Raw genomic sequence first — 21,558 nt, 5'->3', positions numbered from 1 at the left:
CAAAAAGTTATTTTGCAGAGCTGGATAAAATAATAACAAAATTCATCTAGAAGAACAAGAGGTCTAGAATATCTAGGGAATTAAAGAAAATAAATGCTAGGGAAGGTGGCCTAGCCATACCAGATATTAAACTGTACTATAAAGTGGCAGTCATCAAAACTACCTGGTACTGGCTAAGAAACAGAGTCATGGATCAGTGGAATAGGTTAGGTACACAAGACACAGTAATCAGTGACTATAGCAATCTACTCTTTGATAAACCCAAAGAATCCAGCTTCTGGGCTAAGAATTCACTATTTCACTAAAACTGCTGGGAAAGTTGGAAAATGGTAGGGCAGAAACTGGGCATAGACCAATATCTTACACCATATACCAAAATAAAATCACAATGGGTTCATGATTTAGGAATAAAGGCTGATACTATAAGCAATTTGGGAGAGCAAGAAATAGTTTACCTATCAGATTTATGGGAAAGCAAAAATTCATGACACAACAAGAGATAGAGCATTATAAAATGCAAAATGGATAATTATGATTGTGTTAAATTGAAAAGTTTTTTGTGTAAAAAGCCGATGCAACAAAGATTAGGAGGGAAGCAGAAAATTGGGAGAAAATCTTTACAACCACTGACTCTGACAAAGGCCTTATCTCTAAAATATACAGTGAACTGAGCCAAATTTATAGGAATACAAGTCATTCCCTAATTGAGAAATGGTCAAAGGATATGAACAGGCAGTTTTCAGAGGAAGAAATTAAAGACATCTATAGGCATGTGAAAAAATGCTCAAAATCACTACTGGTTAGAGAAATGCAAATCAAAACAACTCTTAGGTACCACATCTCTCCTGTCAGATTGGCTAAAATGACAAAACAGGAAAATGATAAATGCTGGAGAGGATGTGGGAAAATTGGAACACTGTAACACTGCCGGTGGAGTTGTGAACTCAACCAGCCATTTTGGAGAGCAATTTGGAACTATGCCCAAAGGGCTATAAAAATGTTCATACCCTTTGACCCAGCAATTCCACTTCTAGGGTTGTATCCCAAAGAGATCACACAAGTGGGAAAAGGACTTGTATGTACAAAAATACTTAGAGTGGCTCTTTTTGTAGCAGCAAAGAATTGGAAATCAAGGGGATGCCCATCCATTGGGGAATGGCTGAGCAAGTTGTGGTATATGAATGAAATGGAATACTATTGTGCTATAAGAAATGGGGACGATACAGACTTCATAATAACCTGGAAAAACCCACAATATAATGCTGAGTGAGCAGAGCAGAACTAGGAGAACATTATACACAACCACAGATGTGTAGATTCTGTGATGACTAACCTTGATAGACTTAGCTCCTCTCAGCAATACAAGGTTCAAAGACAACTTGAAAGGACTCATGAGGGAGAAAGATATCTACATCCAGAGAAAGAACTATGGAGACTGCAGATTGAGGCAAACTGTTTGCTCTCCTTTTTTTTCTTTTGTATTTTTTCTCTCTTTTGTTTTTTTTTTTTTGGTTTTGTTTCTTCTTCCTCAAGATTCATTCTATTGGTAATAATTCTTTACAACTTGACTATTGTGTAAATAAGTTCAATGTGAAGTTATATGCAGAAGAAATATCGGACTCCATGCTGTCTTGGGGAGAGAAAGGGGGAAGGAGGGGAAGAAAATCTGTAACTCAGGTTCATGTGGAACTAAGTGTTGTAAACTAAAAATAAAAAAGCTTAATAAAAAAATTTAACAAAAAGAAAATAAACAGACATGAAGGTTGGTAGATAAGAGTGACCAGTGTGTTGATAGGATGCTATAGACTGATGAGAAGAAGGGTAGCTTATTTCTTTTCCTGGACAGGTGCATTTTTGCAGGGAATAAGTCAGGTCATGAGAGAAAGCACATGCATTCCTGGAGACAGTAATCTGGATTCCACTGTCTTCTCTAGGATCCAGGTTCCCTTGACTCCAAGCAAAATGAAAGTATGAAAGTAAACCAATATCAAGGGCTGTTTGTTAAGAAGAGAATGGGGTTCCAAAGGGCACAACTGAAGAAGAGAAGAATGTGATAGAAATTCAGGATCGGTGTAGTGGTGACATGGATAGGAATGAGGATTTGGGGAGAAATAGCAGAGAAAAGAACTTTTCGTTTAGATGATCAGTGAATCTTCATTTTTCTATTTCTTTTTTCTTTGAGGTTTTGTTAATAGGTATTTTCAAGTCACTGTCTTCTTCTACCCTACACTGTCTTCTTGAGCTTCCCTTTATGGTTGGGTTTTGATTGTATGTCTGTTTATTTTTGTTTGCTCATTTTTCCAACTTCTTGATGTTTATATTAGTAACATCTTGACTTTATGTTACTGTAGGCTCTGCTCCCTTCTGGGGGATAAAAGAGGACAAGTGACATGAGCTTCTGTTCTTTTATGTCCTTCTGCTCAGTTTGGAGGTGTGCAAGTTTTGCTTCCAAAATGGTGAGATCAGGAGAGTTGTCTGTTCACTTCTCCCTGAGCTCTGCAAATTTCTGACTCAGGTTTGGATCTGTTGGCTTATGTGTAGTGGAGCTTCAATAGACTACCGCTTTATCTAGTCACGGTTGGCCCACTGGGAGGTTGTGCAGGTTCACAGTGACTGAATTGCTTGACTCTCCTTTGGTGTTGGTTTCCTGCCCTGGTTATTCCAATGTAATATTATGTGCTGGGCTAAAGGTTAAAACTGAGTCACTTCTCTGCTCCTGAATTCAGAGCCACTGTGTTCCCTGAGTTTGTACTGTGATCAGTACTTAGCTAGGGCCTCTCTTAGGACCTTCTACCTTGAATCTGACCTGGAACAGGGTAATGGATGACAGATCTATCACATGACATCCATTCCTGCTCTCCCCATGTTAGTTCAGTGATCTCCTCGCATTTCTTTTTAGCCCTGTGCTTCCTGCCTTGGTGTTTTGTCTTCTGTCCACTTTTCCTGGTTGCTAGAATACTACCTTTCCCCCTGCTGCTGCTGGTGCTGCTACACACTACTGGCCAATTTCCCACTTTAGTGTTGGCAGATGTCTCTATCTATTTCCCTGAACAGGAAAAAATGACTCTTTGTGACTTTATGTTGGCTTTCTCAATGAGAATTCAGTTTGGCGTATTTTCTAGGGTGTTCCAGGGATGTGTATTGAATGAAGCAGGTAAAAAGGCTTCATTTCTCTGCCATCTTGATTATGTTTCCCACATATACTTGACAACTTGTGAATACAAATTGCAAATATTGGTAGAAGAAAATTGGGGAGTTTGTTGTCAATCAATGACTGATTTTTACCATCTTTCATAGTAAACAGTAGCAGCTCCATACCATATTATGGTGTGTTGTTGGTGATGAAGGACTGTGGTAATATCAATTTCTACACATTTCCCAGTAAGCCATTCCCCCCAGTAGGCTTAGTAGCATTAATGGAGGCCTAAGATGATATTGAATTTTTTAGCTACGGCTGAGACTGTAGGCCTGGACAGGGTTTGGGTTGGGAAATGATAGACCTTATGTTTAGATCCTTGGTAAAGGTCTGAGGCTGTTTATTTATTTTTTCAAGAAATAGTAGTCTTATAAAAGTAAACTAAATTCTATCTTACCATGAATATAGAGATATCAGTGTCTTCTTATATCTCATGGTATGCGTTATGTTTTACACATAGACTATGTCGTTTTGGTAACCAACTAGTTGAGACTGAGTTTATGCAGGCAGATCTCATTGGTCAATCCCAGTTAAGTCTCATCCCAGGGAGACCTTTCCGGTAACATACTATAGTGAGGGCCAAGAGAATCTTGTTACCAACTTCTACCTTTTTGGAAATTACTTGGGGATTGTAACAACAATGCTGCTAGCAGCTTCTATGGAGGTGTAAGGCCAATAACACGGACAGACAGGAGGGCTGCTAGCAGAGATTCTTTTATCTGCTTTTCTAAGGAAAGCAATTTTAAGGGGTTTACAATCTCATTTTAATTAAATATACATATATCATTTACTTAGTTCAGGGGGAAAAGTCAGCACCCTGACTATATATACTTGGAGATTAGCATTTTGCTTGGGTGCTCACTCAATGGAAGAGTGGTCCTGCGATTTCTCCAAACTCTAGGTAGCCATTAAGGAGCCTCCCACTAGCCACCCCAGCTTTGAGAAGCCAGATGTTTGTGCTTCTCTCCCTGGTAATTATGTATGTATTGCTATGAATGGACAGTTAGAAGCCTTGTCAGCTGGTTTGCATTATTTGCTCTGTTTATATAATTTATATAATTTCTGCTTCTAATTTCTGTTTGTGTTTGTGTTTTCTCTGAAGTTTTGAGGCTTTCTGAGATCCTTGGCCACCTATAGAGATGAAAGGTGAAGTCAGGACATTTGTCTTTTTTGAAACTCAATGTTCTAAGTAATAACTGGAAAACACCCACATCTATTTTGGATGCAATCATGTAACTTCGAAGCTAGAAAAGACTTTAAGGACTATGAATCTCCCTTCTATTCTCATTTTTTTCAAGATGTCTATAACTAGCCTCTGCTCTTGCCATGCTAGATACCATAATGAACTTATAGAGGATAGCAAACAGCATTGATGCCAGATAAAAGTATGTTGGAAGTATGGCCTGTGATGAATATAATTAAGTAGAAAAACAGGGCTCGTCCGGGATTTGAACCCGGGACCTCTCGCACCCTAAGCGAGAATCATACCCCTAGACCAACGAGCCACTGATGCCCAAAACTTAACCAGCAGTCTTCTTTGCCACATCAGTAGCAACCAAGAGCTATAATTACGAGAGGCTATCCTGTTTCCCTTTCTGCCTGGCTCAGATCCCAGATCTCTCCATACTTTGCTTCATTCCCTTTCCCTCTGTGGTTAGCCTTCCACTAGGCTCTTGTATCACAACTTGGAATTTTTTTCCTCTCATTTTTCTTATTCACTTCCTCACTTTTCATATTCATTTTCCTAAGCACTTCTTCTATCAGTTTTGAACTGGTAGAAGAGTAGGTAAATTAGGAAAATTCCTAGAGACCCAAGATTAATTGAAGTTAGCAAAATCAGGGAACTGGAATTACTATACAATAGGGAGCAATGTTTGGTAACTCAGTGAATGATAATGATTATCATGGGTTATAAGGAGTGTTAGCAGAAAAACAGTCAGTGGCTATGAAAAAAGGAAATTTTTATAGAGGACAAAATCATTCTGAATCTGATAAGATTGGATATATTAGCCATAAATATAAAGTTTTATAATTTGGATCAAAAAATCAACTGTTCAAGTGTGAGATGAGGGAGGTATAACTGGATCTGAAAAATATTTGGAGGTATTAATAAATTATAAGCTCACGAGTCAACAAAGTATCACAAAAGTCCTTCTCCCTCCCTCAAAAGAAAAAAAAAAGCCTAAAAGAATAGGGGCGGTGCTTATCAGACTATATATGTAGTGATATTTTAATTAACTTTATATAGCACTTTAAGCTCTATAAAGAACTTGGAATATATTACCTTATTTAGCTCTCATAGTAACACTTAAATGCTATTATTAGTCTTCCCATTGTACAGATGAGAAAGCTGAAGCTAATTGAGGTTAACTAACTCACACTCTGATCTCTATAACTCCAAATTCAGCATTCTATCAGCTGTACTACCTAGAGCCAGGGTGACTACATCTCTACCTCGGAGATGTAGGATTACCCTTAGGAATCAGGTGGGGGCTTTTTAATGCCATTAGCTCAAACTCCTACCACCATGTTTCTCCTCCAAGATTATTAACTGAGAATCATTAGGCAGCTAATTTTAAGTACCTTATAGAAAAAGACAGATACCAAGGTGGTACGTTAAGAATAATTGGTATAAAACCCTAGAAGTCCATGACATAATCTTCCATAAGTAAGTATAATGTCAGAGAGGAAGTGGGCTCAAGTCCAGAGATACAGAAGCAAAGGAGATTCTGTTTGCAAGGAGTTTTTTTCTTTTATTCATGGAATGCTAAAAAAATCTCCCCTTAAACATGGTAGTTCTGTGTCCATCTGCCCTTGGGTCTCAAGATGTTTCTAGGAGACCATTGGGAAGATGAGGGGTACAAAATACAACATCCTTTTCACCCTTCAAAGATTACATACATTTCACCCACATCCCCAGTCATTGTTGGGGAAGGCCAAATTTCCTTTGTCTCTTCAAACACAATTCTTGATTAATATCATTCTACTTCTAAGACATTCTGATGCTTAGTCTAAGGCCTATTGATGAGGGTTAGAGAGAGATGAAGGAACCCCAAGACTGGAGTTCCCAGACAGGGTCATTGAGGGGGGTTACTCCTCAAGGATCAGAGTACTGGAGAGGGTCAGGGCCATCTGGAATGAATTCACAGACTCAAGCATTCTTTAAGTCAAGGTGGCAAAGCTTTAGTGTTACACTTTTCAGTGGGCAAGAATTCTTAGGGAACCTGCAACCTTAGAGGGGTGCAGTTAAAGTTTATGCAGGTTAAACTATAGCAAAACAGGTGCCAAATATGCTAACTAGGTGATTCAGGGCAGGCTTAGGGAGTGGTTAAGGAGTGGTCAGTTCTTAAAGGAATGTGCACCTTTTGTATCTATTTCACAGGTATTTTACCCAGAGTTCACTGGAAAATAGCCCAAAGTGGGGCTACAAGGAGGTGTGATTTTAGGCCAGAAAGACCACTAAGTCCACTAATGGTCAGGGCTGACTGAGAAATACCCAGGCTGCCTCCACCAATGTCTTGTTAGACAAGATAAATATAAAGGAGTATATCTATCTATCTATCCATCCTCATGTGTGTGTGTGTGTGTGTGTGTGTGTGTGTGTGTGTGTGTGTGTGTAGGATGCACCTAATGAGGAGTTCAGGAGGCATATGATAGTCCAGTGACCAGTAAATATCTCTATGAGCCAGTACACAGCCAGTTTAAACTAATACATTCTATAGGTGCAGCTGGCTATTTTATCAGAAAGAGAGGTAAGTGTTTCTCTAGGGCATGCTGTCCTGTTTTGCTAGAGCATACTTTCCTTGAGCTGGAGAAAACTGCCTGAGACAGTGTGTTGAGATTAGGGAGAAATATGGTTTTAAAATTGGGGTACAAGCCTAGGTAACCCTCACTACAAATGACTGATTGAGAAGTTCCCCTTTAGTTAAAGTACCAAAGGGTAAAAAGATTGTCTTATACTTTTACCCAACTTTTCACTTCTTTCCTCAGATTTAATATTTACTGTCCTCAGCAAATCTACCGGGTTATATTTGGTGAAGGTCAAATTCTAGATATCTTATTAATGACTTGCTGAGGGTCCGCATTTCCTTTTTGGATGCTTTCCCCAATACCTTTCACAATGGTCTCAGAAAAAGGCTCTCGCAATTCATGATGAAACCTCGTAATTCCATAACAAAAGAAGAGCATGCTCTTCCAGACTTTGAAATACATGGTAATATAACTTACCAAGCAAACATCATATTTACAAGTTACTACCTACTTGTTTCTTGAATAATGGCTCTTCTCAAACAACCAAAAGAAAAAAGAAAAAAAAGAAAGTAAAAAAAAAATTCGAGTCTTTTTTTTTTCTCTTGGAAGCAAAAAAAATGATCCCTTATAGAATTCTCTGAGCCCATAGGACTGCACACAAGGATTAGGGATGTTAGACTGACTAAAAGTCAGCCACTTTCTCTTCATATGAGAAATCAAATCAGTTTCATTTGGTAACAACATAGCCCCATTGGTCCATTGATTTCCTCCTCCTATGGTGAGACCCCTCTGCTGAGGCCACATGGGTACCAATTGATAAAACAAAACCAGCACTATGTCTAGAAAGAATGGAATATTTTGTTCTCTTCCTTTCCCATTAAAGGGCTCACTCTGCTATAGACCACACAAGTCATTAATAACATAAAAAAGAAAAGAAAATTAAGCTTTTTATCCCAGAAAGAAAGCTTCATCCCCACAGACCATCAGACACTATGTAGAGCTTTCCCTGTAGGGATTTAGGACCTTGGGTTGACTGAAAGTCATTCTCTTATCCTCATATGAGAAGCCACATTGTTTGGGTGAAAATTATTCCATTATTCCCTCAGGAATTAGGGTCCTCTTAGCTAGAGTCTGGAAAATAAAATTTAAGTATCCCTATATATACAGGACATTCTCCCCCACTCCCCGCAAGGTCTCTTTAATAGAGACCTAAGAAAATTTCTCCTTTGTTTCTAGTCCAAAGAGTACCTGAAGTTGCCATCAAGGGACCCCTGCCACTAAAAGGGGTCTTGTAATTCCAAGCTCATTTAAATAACTAGAAAAATAAGCTAAGTTAAAGATAAAAGAAAACAAAATCAAATAAGGTCTAAATAATTAAGCCTCCCAAGAAAAGTAATTTAAACACTAACATTGGATTGCTCAGGGTTTCTATGCCAGTAGACAAACCTTACCCTACAGACTTGCATTACATAAAGGTCTCATACACTATTTAGGTGGCACAATGGATAGAGTACTAGACTTGGAGTTTGGGAGATCTGAGTTCAAATCTACCCTCATATACTTGCTCTCTGTGTGACCCTGTGAAACTCATGTAGCCTCAGTTTTTCATCTGTAAGGTGGAGATAATAGCACCAACTCCCAGAGTTTCTATGAGGATAAAATGAGATAATATTCATTAAACACTCCCAATTTCAAAACTCCTTAAAATGTCTATTGTTACTATTTGCTAAAGAGGAAAAAAAATGTGTAACCTATGTTAATAGTTCTCAGCTTTTAATGTCATGGACCCTTTTGTAATCTGGTGAAGCCTATAGACCCCACATAGAAGGAGCGCATTAAGGGAAGCTTGATAAGGGGAGGCTTGTTTGTAGGAAGGCCCTCTGGCTCTGAAAAGACTCTGATGTTAGCTTTTTACTTTAGGGCTCACTCATTGGAACAATGTTCATGTGATTTGGCTGGATGAGACTCCGGGTAGCTATTAAGAAGCCCCTAGGCTTTGAAAATCCAGATGTTGGTGCTTCTCTTGCTGGTAACTATGTATGTGCAGTTGGATCTGTCTGTTAACTTGTGCTAATTTTCAGACAGTCAGAAGCCCTGTCTGTTGATCTGTGATATTTTCTCTTCTTGCAATTTCTGCTTGTAATCTCTGTTTGTATTTTCTCTGAAGTTCAAGGTGCTGACTTTTCCCCTGAACTAAGTGAATGACATACATGTTTAATTAAAGTAAGTTTGTTGACCACTTTAAGATTGCTTTCCTTTATATAAAAGTAGATCAAAGAACTTGTGCTAGCAGCCATCCTGAGTGTGGCAGAGTGGTTGCTGTTAAAGGTGAAGGTCTATAAAAATCATCTAAAAACCCCTCTGCTTTGTCTTTTAAGGACATACACTGGAAAAAAGACTGACTACTGCACCATTATAATTTTTGAAAAAGGAAGGAAAAATACTACATTTTATTTTCTTGAGGCTCTAGTATATGCAATAATGAAAGTGCTTGTGGTGAATCTCTCTAGGGGTATCTGCAAATAAGAAGAGCTTGATTTTTCTCCAGGTGAAGACTTATGTGTTCCCCAAATAATCCTGAGTAACCTAAATCCAATTGAACCAGGTCCCCAGAATGTAGCTACATTTTCAACCACTGTAATAAGGGTACCTTAAAAGTAATTCTCTAATCAGGTCAGAACTGCTTCTCTAATTCCATTGGTTTGTTTCCCTCTAAGATTATTAGATGAAAATCAATTTAGTCTTATAGTCTTTAGTAGCTCTTCAAAAAACATAGACATGCCAGGGTGTGTCTAGAGGATGCTGACTAATATTGTGAAGGAACTGTATAAAAGGCCTAACTATGATATAGTAGAGGAACTAAGGATATTAAGATGGGAGAAAAGACTTGGGGGAGAGATAACAACAGTTTTCAAATATTTGGGGGGTGGGTATCAAGTTGAAGAAGGATTAGGTTTATGTTGTTCAGTCCTAGAAGTAGTAGTCTAAAACTTGTAGCAAAGCATATTTTGGCTTAATAAAAGTCAAAACTCCCTAACTATAAGAACTCTGAAAATGAAGAAATAGCTGTCTCAGGAAGTAGTGGGCTTACATTCATCATTTTTTGTTAGGACCTGTGACCTTGTTGGTGTGGAGAAGACGCTCTCTTTACAAATAAAGATCAACAACTGTTCTGCAAAATCTTGTTTTAATAGAAGTATCTGGGGAGCTGACACTTTCAGTAATTTGCTCGGAGATACACAGCCAATATGACATCAGGACTTTACATCATTCTTTGTTAAATTATTAATTAATTAATTATTTTTTAGTTTTTGACATTTATTTCAACTAGACTTTTGGTTCGGAATTTTCTCCACAACTCTTCCCTACCCCCTACCTCTTCCCTACCATCCATCCCAAGATGGCATGCATTCTGATAACCCCTTCTCCTAGTCTGCCCTCCCTTCTACCACCCCCCCATCCCCTTCCTCCTTCTTTTCCTGTAGGGCAAGATAGATTTCTATACCCCATAGCTTGTACATCTTATTTCCCAGTAGCATGAAAAACCATTTTTGACATTAGTTTTTAAAATTTTGAGTTCCAGATTCTCTCCCTTCTTCACTCCCCACCCCACCTCATTGAGAAGGCAAGTAATTCAACAAAGGTTATACATGTGTAGTTATGCAAAACATTTCCATAATAGTCATATTATGAAAGATTGATTGTTTCCCTTCATCCTATCCCAACCCCACTTATTCTGTTTTCTCCATTGACTCTGTCCTTTTTCAAAAGTGTTTGATTCTGACTACCCCTTCCCCTAGTCTGCCCTCCCTTCTATCATTGCCCCCCCCCATCTCCTCTCCTCTACTTCCCTGTAGGGTAAGATACTCAGTTGAGTGTGTATGTTATTTCCTCCTTAAGCCAAATCTGATGAGAGTAAGGTTGACTCATTCCCTTTCACCTTCCCTCTCTTCCCCTCCATTGTAAATACTTTCTCTTGCCTCTTTTATATAAGATAATTTACCATATTCTCTCTCTTCCTTTCTCCTTCTCCCAATATATTCCTCTTTTACTCCTTAATTTTACTTTTTAGATATCATCCCTTCATATTCAACTCACCCTGTGCCATCTGTCTATAGAAACATACATACATACATAGATATATATACACACACACATATATGTATGTATGTGTGTATATATATCTATGTATGTGTGTGTATATTTATATATGTATATATATGTGTATATATATATATATATATATATATATATATATATATATATATATATATATATATATATATATATATGTTCCCTTTTACTACCCTAATACTGAGAAAGGTCTCATGAATTACAAATATCGTCTTTCCATGTAGAAATGTAAATAGTTCAACTTTAATAAGTCCCTTATGATTTCTCTTTCCTGTTTACCTTTTCAAGCTTCTCTTTATTCTTGCATTTAAAAGTCAAATTTTCTGTTCAGCTCTGGTCTTTTCATCAAGAATGCTTGAAAGTCCTCTATTTCATTGAATGTCTGTGTTTTTCCCTTGAAGTATTATACTCAGTTTTTGTGGGCAGATGATTCTTGGTTTTAATTCGAGATCCCTTGACCTCCAGAATATCATATTCCAAGCCCTTCAATCCCTTAGCATAGAAACTGCTAGATCTTGTGTTATCCTGATTGTGTTTCTACAACACTCAAATTGTTTCTTTCTGGCTGCTTGACCTGGGAATTCTGGAATTTGGCTACAACAGTCCTAGGAATATTCCTTTTGCAATCTTTTTCAAGAAGTGATTAGCAGATGTTTTCGATTTCTATTTTACCCTCTGGTTCTAGAATATCAGGACAGTTTTCCATGATAATTTTTCAAAAAATGATATCTAGGCTATTTTTTTTGATCATGGTTTTCAGGTAGTCCAATAATTTTTTAATTATGTCTCCCGTATGTATTTTCCAGGTTAATGTTTTTTCCAATGAGATATTTCACATTGTCTTCTATTTTTTTCCATTCTTTTGGTTGTGTTTTTTATAATTTCTTGATTTCTCATAAAGTAATTAGCTTCTATTTACTCCATTCCATTTTTTTTTTTGGAAGAGGGAAGGCAGGGCAATTGGTGTTAAGTGACTCACCCAAGGTCACACAGCTAGTAAATGTGTCAAGTGTCTGAGGCCAGATTTGAACTCAGGTCCTCCTGACTCCAGGGCCAATGCTCTACTCACTGTGCCACCAGACCTCATGGGCACCTAGTGCCACTGAGCCCCCTCCATTCTAATTTTTAAGAAATTATTTTCTTTACTAAGCTTTTGGACTTCCTTTTCCATTTGGCCAATTCTGCTTTTCAAGGCATTCTTGCCTTCATTGGCTTTTTGGACCTCTTTTGCTATTTGGGTTAGTCTATTTTTTAAGGTATTATTTTCTTCAGTATTTTTTGGGTCTCCTTTAGCAAGCTGTTGACTCATTTTTCATGATTTTCTTGCATCACTCTCATTTCTCTTCCCAATTTTTCTTCTACTTCTCTTAATTTTCAAACTCCTTTTTGACCTCTTCCATGGCCTGCAACCAATTTGTATTTTTCTTGGAGACTTTGGATCTAAGAGCTTTGAATTTATTGTCTTCTTCTGGTTGTATGGTTTATCTTTGTCACCAAAGTAAGATTCCACTGTTCGCTCATTTTCCCAGCCAGTTACTTGACTTTTGAGCTGTGTGTCAAGGTAGGATTTTCTTACAGAGTAGAGGGTGCTCTGCCCCAAGTTTCAGGGGTTTTGTGCTGCTGTTGTCAGAGGTACTTCTAGGCACCTGTAAATTTTCAGTTCTTCTAAGGTGGTATGATTAAAGGAGAGGTGTTTCCTCCTCTTCTGGCCTGTGGTCTGGTCCGTGAGGGACGACAAGTACTCTTTTCTGCCTTGGAACTGTGAAGATTCCCTCTCCACAGCTGCCACAAGCTCTGCCACACCATCACTCCTCCTCACCCCAGGACTGACACCCAGGACAGCAACCCATATCCAAGCAGGGCAAAGGCAGAGAATCCAGCCTCAGCATCAGAAAAGAGACCCCTGCATTCCTCTTCCTTTCAGTCACTTGATTCCTTCAACATCTGTGGGACTGGAGCTTTGGAAGCAGCAGCTTCTGCTGCAACCATCTCCACCTCAGGGCTGGGGTCCAACTGCCCTATTCTCTCACCCAGGTCAGACAGAATTTTCCCACTGACATTCTACTTTGTCTTTGGCACTTATGCATTGAGAAGTCTGGAGACCACCACAGCTGCCAATGATTCAGTCCCCTGCGGTCTGATCTGGCCTGGTCTGTGCTGGCATGGCCCATGCTGGACTATACTCTGCTTCCAGCCTGGTGTGATAGACCCTTCCTGTCAGCCTTCCAGGTTGTCTTGGACTGTAGATTTGTTTCACTCTGTCATTTTGTGGGTTCTGTAGCTCTAGAATTTATTTAGAGCCATTTTTTACAGGAAATTGGGAGGGTTTTGGGGGAGAGCTCAAGCAAGTCTCTGCTTTTACTCTGCCATCTTGGCTTTGTCCCTCTTTACATCATTCTTGAACCCAGACCCTCTTCTATCTGAGGACAGCTCTCTATTGTGCCAAATGGTGTCTCTTACCCTGCCTTATCTAGAGGGGTTCAGATTCTATGAGGCCATAAAGCTGTAGCAGAAGGAGATCCCTGTTCCAGGATAGCCTTGACTGGGTATCTTTTGAAAAGCCTTTCAAATCTGTAATTCTGTGAAAACACTGGAAAATAGAGCAGGAGGGCTGAGTTACTATGACCTCATTAATAAAACAGGAGACATTCTCAAGGTTTGGCTGGAAGCTGGCAGTTTTGTGTCCTCTTTTTTCCTCCCTTCCAGAATGTAGAGCAAGCTCGAGCTTGGATCTATGCCTGAGAGGAGCTGCCAGCATAATTTTAGGAAGCCAAGTTCAGTGACCAGCAAGGCTTGGCTAAGTGCCCATAAAACCTGAGGGAGACATTGAATGCAATCATCCTTCTGACTTCAGTGCCATGGAGTGTGAAGTGGTGACTGGCTAGGATTTTCAGTTAGAAAGAAAAGCTATTTGCTTTTTTCCCCCTTTTACTTCTTTGCTTTTGGAAAAAAAATCTGTATGTTTACCAAGGGCCAATTTCCTCTCAACCAACCAATGATGTTCAGGGGATCAGAAGAAAAAAATCATATCTACCTATTATATTTTTCTCAAATTTTATACTACCTGGAAAGGTCTATACAATATGCATAATTTTACTAGGAACTGCAATTACATTAAGAGATAAAAGGTCAAATTCAGGTTGTTGAATTCTGGGGAAAACATACTTTAGCATTCCAACCCATGATCCTTCCCCTTGTCCCATCTCACTCAGTCAGCAGTGAGCTGTAGCATGGTAGGTATTTGGATGTCACTGAGGCATAAAATAACCCAGAAAATTGAATTTAACCTGGGGATTCTCTTGATCAAGAATTATCTTAGAGCCAAATCCATTTTCCAGAGGCCAGCTGAGATGAGAGCACATGTCTATTATATTCTAGAGTTATACAGAAAGAATGGTTTGAGACTAAACATGTGCTCTGGTTTGGTGGAAGATCGTGTTTATCATCGTTAAAAAGAACCAATTTAAAACTGACTTGTACTAAGCACACCAAGACAATAATAAGGACTTGGTTCCAGACTCCTGTGAATTTAAAGATAGTCAGCCATTGATTTATTTTTCTACTTGGCATGCATTCTAGGAATTACCTAGTCACAAATCTTGGCTTCCAGGCACAATCTCCCCCCTCCCCACCCTGCCTTTGCAATTTGCCGCTCTGATACATGTGCTACATTATTTTACTTAATTTTTAAAAAAAATGTGAAGTCACATCAATTTATAGCTTTTGTCTCTCTCTCTGTTCTTTTTTTCAAATAATTAACTGCATACTCCTTACAAATCTCTATTGTTCCCCCACTCTGGTTTCTATGAGTTGATACTTCCCTGGTTCTCCTGAATTACCAACTATTGCTTCCCTGTCTCTCAATGAGGGCTCTTCCTCCTTCCCCTTTACTGAGAATGTACCCCATAATTGTCCTTTTTTCTTTTCTATTATGGTCACTTATTTGGTGAACTTTAATTTCTTCAAGTGTCACCTCTTTGGGAATGGCTTTCAAATAATAATAATTCATATTTCCATAATGTTTTCAAGTTTTTATCTCACTTGAGCCTTGCAATCACTCTGTGAAGTATATCCCCACTTTACAGATGGAGATATTATACTTCAGAGAGGCTAAGGTACTTGCTAATGTATCAAAAACAGTATGTATTCAAAGCAGGAATTTCTTATTCTAAATCTAAAACTCTATCATGTCATATTGATTCTCATGTCTGTATCTCTAGTCTCTAACTTTCACCAGATTTCTAAACCCATACATAACCCTTCCTAAGACAACATTAGTTGGGCATCGTATGCTAACTTCAAAATTAATATGTCCGTAACTGAAGATGTCCAATTACCTTGTGGTATGTAGTTAGTTGATGGAGTATATAGCCTAGAGTTAGGAAGAGCTGAGTTCAAATCCAGCCTTAGATACTAACTGTGTGACCCTCAGCAAGTTACTTAACTTCTGTATGCTTCAGTTTCCTCATATATAAAGTGGAGATGATAATAGCCCCTGCATCCTAGGGTTGTTTTAAAGATGAAATAAATAATATTTATAAAACACTTTGAAAACTTTGTTTCATATAAATTCTATTTGCAGTTATTATTATTGTTGTTATTAATATAGTCTCCCTTTACTAACTATTCCATTTCCTTTAGTGGTTAATTATTACATTTTTAGAAATATCACTATTATTATCCAATACTCCTCCTCTAAAGAGTCCTACCTTGTAACAACAAAAAAAAAAGATCATTCAGCAACCCCAACAGATTTCCATCATGTAACAATACATAGCACATTCTATATTTAAGGTGAGCTATCCCTGTCGAGATAGGGGCTCTTCTCCATGCTTCTGAAGTTAATATTGGCCACTGCATTAATCAGAGTTATGATGTCTTTCATGGCAACTTCCTTCATGTTACAGCACCAAATGTTACTGCATCAAATGTTTCTTAATTCTATTTTGTTCTGCATCAGTTCATACAAGATTGCTCAAGTTTCTCTGAACTCTTCCTATTGTTTCTTAAACCATAATAATAATCCATAAGGCTAATATACTATGAAATTTGTAGTCATTCCTGTGTGGAAGGGCAACAATTTTCTCCAGTGTTTTTTTTACACCAGAAAAAAAGGTGATATAAATGTTTAGTATACATGGGACCTTTCCATCTGTTGCTGACATCCTTAGGGAACATGCCTTGTAGTAGTACTATTAAATGTATGTATAGTTTAATGACTTCCTTAATGTAGTTGAAAATTGTTTTTTTTTTTTTTCAGAAAAGTTGGACATAGTCACAATTATTCTAAAAGTATATTAGCATGCTTCCACAGGCCTTCCAACATTTGACATTTAAAAAAATGACATCTTAGCCAACTTGATCAGTGTGTAAAGCCTTAGAATTCTTTTATATTCTTGTTGATAGTTTGCATTTCTTTTGAAATTTTCCTTTTCCAGTCCTTTGACAACTTACCTATTGGGGGCTGGTTTTCATTATTATATTTATTCTGTCAGCTAATCAACAAGCATTTATTTAGAACTTATTATGTGTCAGGCACTGTGCTAATCATTGGGCAAAGAAAGGTGAAAGCACAGTACCTACTCTGAAGGAGCTCACATTCTAGTAGGGAAGAAAACATGTAAGTACATACGTATGTCTTTTTCAGGGAACAGCAAGTAGGGAAATGTACCTAGTGGGTAGAACATATGCAGGGGAATGTTGCAACAATTCAGCTAGCAGCTGCTGTAGGGATCTAAGACCCACCAACAACCTATACCCAGAAAGCTGCCAACACAGGTTCTTTTGATCTGCTTTATTAAGGAAAGCAACATTAACGGGTTAACAATCTTACTTTAATCCAGCATACAAATGTGATTCACTTAGTTCAGGGGAAAAAGCCAGCACTCTGAACTTCAGAGAAAATGCAAACAAATTACAAACACCAACAGACAGACCTTGTCTGATTCAAATCTCAATGCATAGTTACCAGAATTTAACAAAGTCCGAACATCCAGGTTTACAAGCTGGAGGGCTCTTAACTACAGCTGCCCAGAGTCTCCACATCAGCACACTGCCAAGAGTGAGAGCCCTAACCAAATAGCTCTGTTCTCTCTTTTTATGCACTCTTTAGCCATCATCAAACGTCATCTGAGCGACCAGAACTTAAGTTCTTACTATTGGCTCTGGTCTTAGCAACCTCCCTTAGGACCCTGGGGGATTCACGCCCACATTGGCTTAGCACCTAGTAGGGAGGGATTTTGGGCCTGCTTGGGAGCGAAGATATAATCAGACCTCCCTTCATTGGCCCCACCTGGAGCCCCACCTTAGTTACCAATGCAGGGAATAATGTTAAAATTGTAAAGATGGGAAGAAGCAGGTTTTGAAGGTCTTTAAATGCCACAGAATTTTTATATGGTCTTTGAGCTAATAGTGACCCATAGGAGTTCCTTTATTGGGTATGGGGATGGTATGGTTAGACTTTTGCTTTAGGTAAATCACAATGGCAAGTGAGTAGAGGATGAATTAGAGTGGGGACTTGAGGTAAGGAGACCAATAAGAAACCTATTTGAGTTATCCAGGCAAAAGGTGATCAGACCTGTACAAGGATAGTGGCTGGGTGAATGGAGAAAAAGGGGTGTATAGGAGAGATGTTGTGAAAGCAAAGATGATAAGAACTAGCAAAAGATTGGATATGTGGGATGAATGTGAAGGTAGATTTGAGCATAACACTAAGGTTGTAAGCCTACTGATTGGGAGGATGCTTTTGTCTTTGACAGTAATAGGAAAATAGTGAAGAGGGAACGGTTTGGAGGAACTGATCTTGAGTTCTGCTTTTGTTATTTTGAGTTTGTTATCTATGGGGACATTCAACTGGAGATGTCCAAGAGACAGTTAGGAAATTGAACACTCAGAAGAGAAGTTAAAGCTGGATATATAGATCTGGAAATCTTCTGCTTATTGATGATAGTTGAAGCTATTGGAACTCATGAAATAACCAAATGAGATTATAGCAAGGAAGAAGAGCAAGCCCAAGAAAGAACCTCAGGGGTATACTCATTTAGCATACATAACCTGGATAAAGAACCAAAAAGGGGACTGAAAGAGTGGTTAGAAGTTTGGAGGAAAATTGGGAGAGAGAAGGATCATGAAAACTTAACAGAGGAGAGAACATTCAAGAGAAGAGGCTGATTGGCAGTGTCACAAAACTACAGAGATGTGAGCAATTGGGAAAAGCCATGAGATTGGGCAATAAGGAAATCCTCTGTGATTTTAGAAAAAAAGCAGTTGCATTTGAATGATGGGGTTGAAAATCAGATTTCAGAGTATTTGAAAAAAAAACAAGAAAGAGTTAAGGAAGTGGAGGCAACAAGTTTATATGGCTTTGCCAAAGAGTTTAAGAAGGTAGTATGCTACCTAGAGAGGATGGTAGCCTTGTTCGCTTTGGTTTTTTTCTCCATGGTTATGTTTTTAGGTAGCAGAAAAGGTGATAATAGATGGTGAAACATTGAAGATTAGAGACAGAATGTGGATGATAGTGGTGTCAATAGAGTTGACGGCAGGGAATAACTTTAAGGTTGCACATAAATTGGTTTGTGTTAAGAAGGACCACTCTTCATAAGACACAAAGGTGAAGAAGGAATTAGATGAGGAAGATGTCTGAGTGATGTGAGATGATAATGAGGGGAGGAGAGTGTTCTCACTTAATGGCCTCATTTTTTAAAGTGACTTATGAGGTGAAGTACTCAGCTGAGTGGCTGGGGAAAGAGATGCTATGGCAGGCTTGAAAGAGGTTGAAAAGGCTTGAAATAGCCATTGTGGTGAGTGGCATGGTAAACTGATTAGGGAGTAGTCAATGGACTGCCTTGTTGCACTGAGAGTCAAGTTGATATTATGTAGTATAAATGTGTACTTATTCTTTATATATTTATATATCATATGCATTTGATATAATATTTCTCAGTTGTAATTTTTTAAATTATCGCTGCATCAATTTTATTCATACAACAGATTTTTTTTTTTGTTTTTTGGCAGGGCAGTTGGGGTTAAATGACTTACCCAAGGTCACACAGCTACTATATGTGTCAAGTGTCTGAGGACAGATTTGAACTCAGGTCCTCCTGACTCCAGGGCCAGTGCTCTACTCACTGAGCCACCTCGCTGCCCCCCATACAACAGGTTTTTTTTAAAAACATTTTATATGATTTAATTTTTTTTGTTTGTTTTGGTTAACTGTCCCCTAATTGATCAAGGATTTCACATTAGTCTACTTGTAGTTGCTTCTTCCTCTACTCTTACTGAAAATACTTCTAGGGTTTCTCCATTACAAATAATACTAACTTGTGATTTTAAGTAAATCCTATTCATTATATCATATCATTACATCAAGAAAATATCTGTTTATTTCCTCTTTTTTAGTGTTTTGAAATGTATTTTATTTTGACACACTTTTATAAATATATCAATATCATATTGTGATTTTATTAGTTTCATTACAAATATGATATATTCTATATATAACATCATGTAATTCTTTTTCTTATACCTTGTCTCTTCAAATTCTATCCAAATTCTATTAATTCTCCTTCTAGAATCAGCTCAAGTTCCTCCTCTTTTTGTGTAAGTTCTTTGCTATTCTACAAAAATCTCCCATTTCTATCATCCTCTATTTCACTTAAAGTCATTCTAGCCATTAAATGGGTTTTTTGTCTGTTGGTTTTGTTTACCCATTCCACAAATATTTCTTGAACACTTAATAAGTGCAATGAACAATAAAAAAACATGAACACCTATGGATCAATGATGGTGAGCTTACAAGTCTGATTTGAATAAAATAGTTGTTCAAGGAACTAAAGGGATATAGGCTTCATACATATGGTAAATTCTGATCTTAGAGTATCTTGAATGTCTCAGTGGTGGAGGAGAAGATATTGACCCTGAGATGGTCTAAGTTGTTGTCCATGCATTTCAGTCATGTCTAACTCTCCATGGACCCATTTGAGGTTTTCTTGGTAAAGATATTAGAATTATTTGCGATTTCCTTCTTCTGTTCATTTTAAAGATGAAGAAACTGAGGTAAACAGACATGTTATAGTAGGCAGTAAGAAACCCTTTTTTGTTTTTGAACAGTGGAATGAAACAATGAAAGTTTTAAGTTTTAAGCACTGCAGAAAACAGATCGAAGAGAACATGAAACAAAGCATGGAATAACATGAATAGAGCACTGACTAGGAGCGTGAAGATTAGGTACCATCAATGAGGTGGTGCTGAGGGCCTGAGTTAGACAATGGCAATGGAAAATAAAACAAAGATCTAATAATGCTACAAAAAAATTATTGCATAGGTAAAGTAGTTTAGAGGTAGTTAAAGATAGCTATTATTAAAACAAACAAACAAAAACCTCAGTTGGAAAATGGAACAAACAGAGAGGAATCCTGAATTCTATATTTCATTAAATTACTTTTCTTCACTCTGTCACCATTGCTAATGGTTAAGGAAAGATTAAAGGAAAGTGTGTTTGTGTGTGTGTGTGTGTGTGTGTGTGTGTGTGTGTGTGTGTGTGTATCCTACTGCAAAAAGATATCTTAGGAATGAAAAAAAGGAGGAACATGGAAGAACTTACATCTTCTTGTAAGTGGGATGGTACAGAAGACAATCATATAAGCATGTAGGTGGGCTTAAGGAATTAGGATCTCATGAACCTCATTGTTATCTGATCCAAGAAAGAAATGCTTAGGGGAAAAATATTACATAGAAACACAATAAAGTAAACAGGGGCATCAAAAGAGTGGAATTTAAGAGAGTAGAATTATAGAGAGAATAGTTACAAACAAAAAAAATTTCTGCAGAAAGCTAATAATAAAAGAGAGGAAAAAAGAGAGAGCCTAGGCAAAATCAATGTTCTGTCAGGGCTAGATGAAGAAGAAAAGGGAAAGAATTTCAATCAGACTATTCCAACTATACATAGACCTATGGAAAACTTTACCAAACTGCCCCTGTTCTCCAGGAGCTCACAGTCTAGTTGGGGAGACAACACACATACAACTATGTTCAAACAAGATATGAACAGAATAGTCTCAGGAATGGCAATAAGATTAAGGAGGATTGCAAAAGGTGAGACTTTAACTGAGATTTGTAGGAAGCCAAGGAAGTTTTGGGGTAGAAATGAGGAGGAAATATGCATTCCAGGCATAAGGGACAGTAACTGAAAATACTTGGAGTCAGGAGATGGTGGATGAAAAGTAGAAAGGAGGCCAGTATCATTGGATGACAGAATAATGGAGTTGAGGAAATTTTAAGAAGCCTGGAAAGAAAGAAAGGGGTCACTTACGAAGAGATTTGAACAATGATTTGAATTTTTTTGGTTTTTAAATGATTTTATATTTGACCCATGAAGTGATAGGGAGCCAAAAGATTTTTTTTTTAAATTGGGGGGAGGGCATGGCCCTGTACTTTAGGAAGATTGGACATCTGAGTGGAACATGGTTTGGAGTGGTGAT

General features: G+C 37.9%; 1 non-coding gene across 1 annotated transcript; it reads right to left on the bottom strand.

The window, feature by feature from the left end:
- Positions 1-4,629: 4,629 nt before the first annotated feature.
- Positions 4,630-4,701, bottom strand: TRNAP-AGG. The gene has a single exon. It is a non-coding gene; the product is annotated as a tRNA-Pro (tRNA).
- Between the last annotated feature and the right edge of the window lie 16,857 nt (positions 4,702-21,558).

Source organism: Trichosurus vulpecula, chromosome 6 (genome assembly GCF_011100635.1).
Source record: "Trichosurus vulpecula isolate mTriVul1 chromosome 6, mTriVul1.pri, whole genome shotgun sequence".
NCBI lineage: Eukaryota > Metazoa > Chordata > Mammalia > Diprotodontia > Phalangeridae > Trichosurus > Trichosurus vulpecula.
Note: the sequence above shows the minus strand (reverse complement) of the source record. Positions and strands in the feature narration are given on the sequence as shown.